We start from the raw sequence: 6,000 nt of genomic DNA on the forward strand, positions 1-6,000 counted from the left end.
TTGTTTAAAAAAATATTCCCGATTTTTCTCTTGTAGATAAATAGGGTTTTAATGGAAGGATTTAAGGGAAAGCTTAATAGTACTCGAAAAATGATTGTTGTTCTACTAGGCTTATTATTCCTGATTCGCCTTATTTATATGAAATTTTAACTAACATTTCGCTTAATATCCAAGGCCACGGCGTATCGGATAGCATTACCCTGTGTATTTACATAGTTTTAGAACTGAGAGATAACTAAGTTTTAGAATGAAATAAAAATGTAACTTTCTATACAAAAACTACACATTTACATTTTAATACCTCAAAGAAAAAATTAGATTAAATTTTAAAATTTGAAAAAAAAAATTAAGAATATATATACTATAAAATACAAAACAATAAAATTTGAATTATAGAATACAAAACTATAAAAATACTGTTTTCTACTCTTCTTAAACAAAAGTAATATCTACTGTTGTCAGCCCATAAATATTTGCTGTAGAACAGGGTTTGTTAAACTTTTTCCAGTCGCGACTCCTTTTTATCACTGAGGTTTTTTCGAAACCCCCAGGACCCATAATATTTACAAAAATTTTGTGGGCCCCATAAGTATTGCGCAAATCCGACCCACGCGTGAGTGAAACTGTCAATTTTTTCACTTGTGCTGTAATTTACTATTGCAAGTTTAGGTCATTAACTTTTATTTCTAATTTTAAACTTTAATTTCTAATTTTAAGACATAGAACAATATGAAAATTTTAAATAAGTAACAGGCGGAATGATAGCGTCACGTGCAAAGCAAGGAAAACGAACGTTTATATTATAAAAGAATGCGTCGAAACGTTTTCGTTTTTTTTTTTTTTTTTTTTTTTCTTTGTCTGTATTGTCTTATCTTTATCTATTTTCAGATACATTGCGTAAAAATATTTGGTAATTGTAAAATTATTATAATAAATTAAAGAAATCTTAAAACTGCTAAACTTTTTGTCGACCCCCTGCTGCAGGTCCCGCGACACCCTGGGGATCGCAACCCACAGTTTGTAGAGTAACATTAAAATACAACTCGAAGAAACTTCAAACTATAAAAAATTCGCCATGCGTATTCAGATATTTTCGTTTTGAAAACTGAAAATGATACAAACAGGGAAATACCAAAATATTAAAGAAAATATATTGTGATTTGAAAAAAAAAAATTTTTTTTTTAATGTGATACATGCATAAGCTTGTAATTTACTTTATGTTAATTAACCAGTTAATACGAAATTGATCTTATTGATTGATTACAACTTCTTCCTTCCATATTCTTCACAAGAATGCAAATTAGCTTTGAGTCTACTTAAGGTGAGGGTTTTTGAATCTTCTTAGTAAGAGAGTTTCTGGCTCTCGCGCCGCGCTGTTTGAATTCCGCCAGCTCTGTCTAAAAGTGTTTATCTTAGTTTTGCATTCTCTCGCAGCCGATATTTTAAACTTAACGCGCCAGTAAAATTAGTTGAACCAGCCTATAGCTTATTTTATTGCCTGTGTAGATTACTGATTAACGTTCAGATTGAATCGACCGTTATTTCATAAATTATATCACTAGAGGTAGTGGTTTATCTATAGCAAGAATCATGCCTTTTATGTTAAAATTTCAGGCTAAACAAAAAGGCTATTTTATTATTCGCAAATCTTTGCTAAATTTTCAGACGTAACGCTAACTCGCTAATTCGTTGTAGGATTTTAAATGTAGGAGTTGTAGGATTATAAATGCAAAATTCAGACCAATACCAACCTTACAAGCTTGCAATCTATGTGTAGCAACAGTACTTCATCGCAACTATTAGATTTTATTTTTAGATACAAAGACGATAAATGGACACGATTATAAATCCAGCAATAGATCTATTATCAGCTGTTCGTTATTTACGGCATTCTTACTATAAAAATTCTGATGTGTACACCACATGACTTCCTTGTACGAAACATTAAATTATACATTTTTTCTTGCATTTCATTTAAACTTATTGGATTGAATTAAATCTACTTCGTCGATAGCACATAAACCACAATAAATGCACTCTTTAAAATTTCAAAAAAATATATTTGTTTACCATAGCGACACTCTGGCGCTGGGTTCACTTAACAGCGTTATATTTCGTTCATATTATAACTCAGAATGCACAAAATTTATATCATTTGAAGAATTATCTAATCGTTGCCACATGTTCTATTCAAATACTATAATAAATCTAGAACGATGAATAAAAGAAATTAAGTAAACAAAAGAAAAAAAAAAAAAAAAAAAACAGTTTTTCACAGACGATTCAGTATTTCTCATTCAGTTAATTCAGTTCTCCCTTCGCGACAAGGCAAAAATACATAAAAACTCAAAATATTTATATTAAAAATTACGAAGTAAATCTTAAACACTTATTTCCATGAAAAAATTCCAGAAAGGATTAAGCTTGATTTAATTCGCAATAATAAATGAAGGCGTTATCTTTGTTGTTGCGAAGCTTAGTCTCTTTAGATTGGCAACAAATCTACTATTCTGCTGTTTCAAATGGAAACAAACATGTCCGCCATGTTATTTAAAAATTAGGCTTAACCGCACTTATTGTTGATATATTGAAATTGTATTGAAATTGTGGATAATTCTACAAATATTGCTTGCAGATTTCCTAAAGGCATAAAAACCTTAACCGGAAGATAAGAACAACATAATTCAATCATTTTTAAATAAAAAAAATGCACAATTTACAAACATATAAGAGTAAACAAACAGATCACTGAGCCGGGTAACAGAGTGGATATCTATATAAATAAATTTATATACGTTTGGTGTGGCCGATTGCAACCAAAATACGAGGTGCACATCTACATGTAATAGCAGTCCTATATACAAAATTTCAACGTTCTGAGACTACTCGTTTTTGAGTTATGCGAGATACATACGTACGTACGTACAGACACCATGAAAAATTCTCTTCAGAATTCATTTTAAAGCAATTTTATAATTTTTTTGGAAGAAAAGAGTCTTTTATTCTGTCTTTACGTACAAATGTCGCGCAAAAATATCGTTAAATTGCATTCGATGGCGGTCAAAATGGATATTTTCGTTGAAATATGCTGCCTGAAACATTTCGCGATTACAATATTTCCTTTTTACTTCGTACAAGGAAGTCATAACCGTTATTTCAAAATGCTGTTAAGAAGAAGATAAAAGAATTTTTCAAGTGATTAACCCTGTGTTCAGCAATGCATTTTTACAACGTCGAAGATAAATAATAGCCTGTTTATGTTAGACGCAGTTTTGTCGAAACTGTAACCAATTAACATATTAAATAACAGGTTGTACGATGTGCCAAAAATTGAAATTTGCATGAAATAATTTTATCATTTCTTTTCCTTCTTATGCTATACAGAGCCTCGCACGTTCAGGGAGGTAGGTAGGAATCAACACCTTGTTCCTTTCGAATATTTGAACTATTCCTCAAAAATATGACTCTTTATTTAGGACAGGGTTTCTTAAACTTTTTTCAAACGCGACCCCTTTTTAGCACTGAGATTTTTTCGCGACCCCCAGGACCCCATAACTGTAGGTCGCGACATACAGTTGATACAAACCCATGACATACAAACCCTGATTTAAGAGAATGGAATATACTCTCCACGTATGAAACAGAATAAATGAAATGATTAAGAGCAGTAAGAGCTGCATCTAAGCTTAAGCGACATAAGCAGCTACTTCGAGTGGGGATATTCGAGGAGGGTGCCACTTGAATTGTTCTTACAAGCGACAATTAAATAAAGGTACATTTTGCTTTGAATTGTTAACAGGGTTAATTTATATGCGGCATTAACTGTACTGATTGCCTAATGCGCCGAAATGTACAGTCGGTTTTTCAGAGCAGCCGCAATGAAACAACCTGAAAACTTCCTATTACAGCAGAATACCCCAAACAAAATTTTATAATTACAAGTATTTAAAATTTAAAATATGTAAAAAAAAAATAGGATATAAAAGTCATACATATATTTTAGTTTTCTTCTTAAATGAAAATAATATTTATTGTTGACACCTTATAAAACTACATCTTTATCGTTGATTTCAATTAAAAAATGAACTCAAAATAAATTTCAATTTGAAAAGCTCTGAAGTTTGTTATTGAACTTTTTTATAATGTAAAATAGTGCAAAAAATGAAAATATCGAAACATTAGAAATATAGAGGATATAATGAAGATATAAACAAACTTATGGCATTTATTGATGGAATAACTTATATATTTTCCTTTTCAGGTTTGAATATCTTTACTTTTGTAAATATCGTCTGCGCGTGTGGTTAATTTCAGATAATTTCCTTTTCCAGTCTAAATATCTGTACTTTTCTAAATATCGTCTGCTTATTAATTGCATTTTTCTCTTTTGTTTTTGGCAACTATGCAATGTTATGGACATTTTCCTTTGGGGACTTGTAAAGGATAGCGCTTACAGGAGGAGAGTGTCGAACATTGATGACCTAAAAGCCAGAAATACAACCACAATAGCTTCTATGGATGTCGACATTGCCGGTACCTGGCGTGAGACAGAATATCGACTTCATATTCTCCGTGCGACGAAGGGGGCACACGTGGAAGTTCATTGATAAGGGTCATGAAACTTTCTGAGTCTATCTAACCATTTATGTTATTAATTTATTAATTTAATTAACCATTTATGTTATTAATTTAATTCTTTATTATTTTATGAGTTATTAAACATCAAAATGGATCCGGGACTTTATAAATCCCTGTATATTACCTTTTTGATGAGAGGGAAGGAAAAAGGAAAAAAAAGAAAGAAAGAAAAGGAGAAGAATACTCTAATTTTTAAATGAGTACAAAACTTCATCATCACCACTCAGTTTTATTTTTTAATGAAAACTATAATGTTTACAAGAAGTAAAAATGTTAGAAGTTTCGAAACTGATTTATTACAGATTATTAGAAACCTGTTTAGATTGGTGACAGTTGATGCAAAACGTTGTTAATAAGTTAGAATAAGATGACTTTTTAAATTATTCAACTTAATGCCGTAATCAATAAGGAATTTTCGTAATATCGAAGATAAACTAAGAACTTAATCATCGTCCGCTGGCAAAAATGACTATTTTATGTCGGATGGGATTTAAGGCGTACTAAAAAAAAAGTAACACCTCTTAAAAAATTCCTTTGACTTCTTTGCTGACGATATTTTAACGAAAATATGCAAGATGTCATTGTTCGTAATCGTTTAATATCTGTCATTCACTGGGATTACTGGAGGTCGTTGAATATCGTTGGCTGGGACTAGTTTAAAAAAATTGAATTGTGTAATTTATAGAACAGCTGGATTGTGTAAGCAGTCGATCATTATATCGGTGAAAGAAAACGCAATTATAAATTACAAGAGAAGCATCACTTACCAAGTTTTCCTCCTGCTCAGCAATACTTAGCACGTGATCAAGTAGCAGCAGACGACGCGTTGGTGATACCCAACTCCCTGCTGAGTAGCCGAAGTTGACGGATGGGAACATTAACAAGAAAAAATTCTTTAGGGAAATTCGGCGGCGTCTAGCTAGAAGATGCGAACTAGAAAGGAACACCACAGCGTATCCTTACGTAATTGTCTTCGGAACATTTCCACGCACAGAAGAAAAATAAATTCGCAAATTAAAAATAGTCGGCTGGTGCATGAAACATTTTAGATAGAATTTCCTTGGAAGTTCCCAGGGAACGCGTCGAAAGTTTCAGCAGACAGGAGCCTCGCGGTTTTCTGAAGTTGAATAGCTAGCTTGTTTTGGAGTCCCGCTGCTATGAAACATGTGACCGCTGATGTCATTTCCGCTTCATGTGCGAAAAGGGAAGTGACGAAGATAAATTCGGGGGATTATTTCTGCTTTTTTAGCATTCTCGTTTCAGGAGCAACAAGACTGGACGGGATGAACACTGAAAGAGCATCCTTTATGTTTGAGATGACTGACGTTGAGGTTTTGTTTTTGTTTTTTAATGTTTATGCT

The 6,000-nt window shown here is 32.1% G+C and overlaps 1 protein-coding gene across 2 annotated transcripts in view; it reads right to left on the reverse strand.

The window, feature by feature from the left end:
• LOC118199605 (carbohydrate sulfotransferase 1-like) overlaps positions 1–5,783 on the reverse strand; it is a 190,080-nt gene extending 184,297 nt beyond the window's left edge. The window contains exon 1 of one of the 2 annotated variants that reach the window (XM_085824396.1): positions 5,407–5,783. The gene's annotated coding sequence lies outside the window, so the exon portion shown is untranslated. The remainder of the gene's footprint in view (positions 1–5,406) is intronic. The other variant, XM_085824388.1, reaches the window with a different exon arrangement.
• Between the last annotated feature and the right edge of the window lie 217 nt (positions 5,784–6,000).

Source organism: Stegodyphus dumicola, chromosome 1 (genome assembly GCF_044657685.1).
Source record: "Stegodyphus dumicola isolate Sdum_Otavi_A_Nest chromosome 1, ASM4465768v1".
Classification (NCBI taxonomy): domain Eukaryota; kingdom Metazoa; phylum Arthropoda; class Arachnida; order Araneae; family Eresidae; genus Stegodyphus; species Stegodyphus dumicola.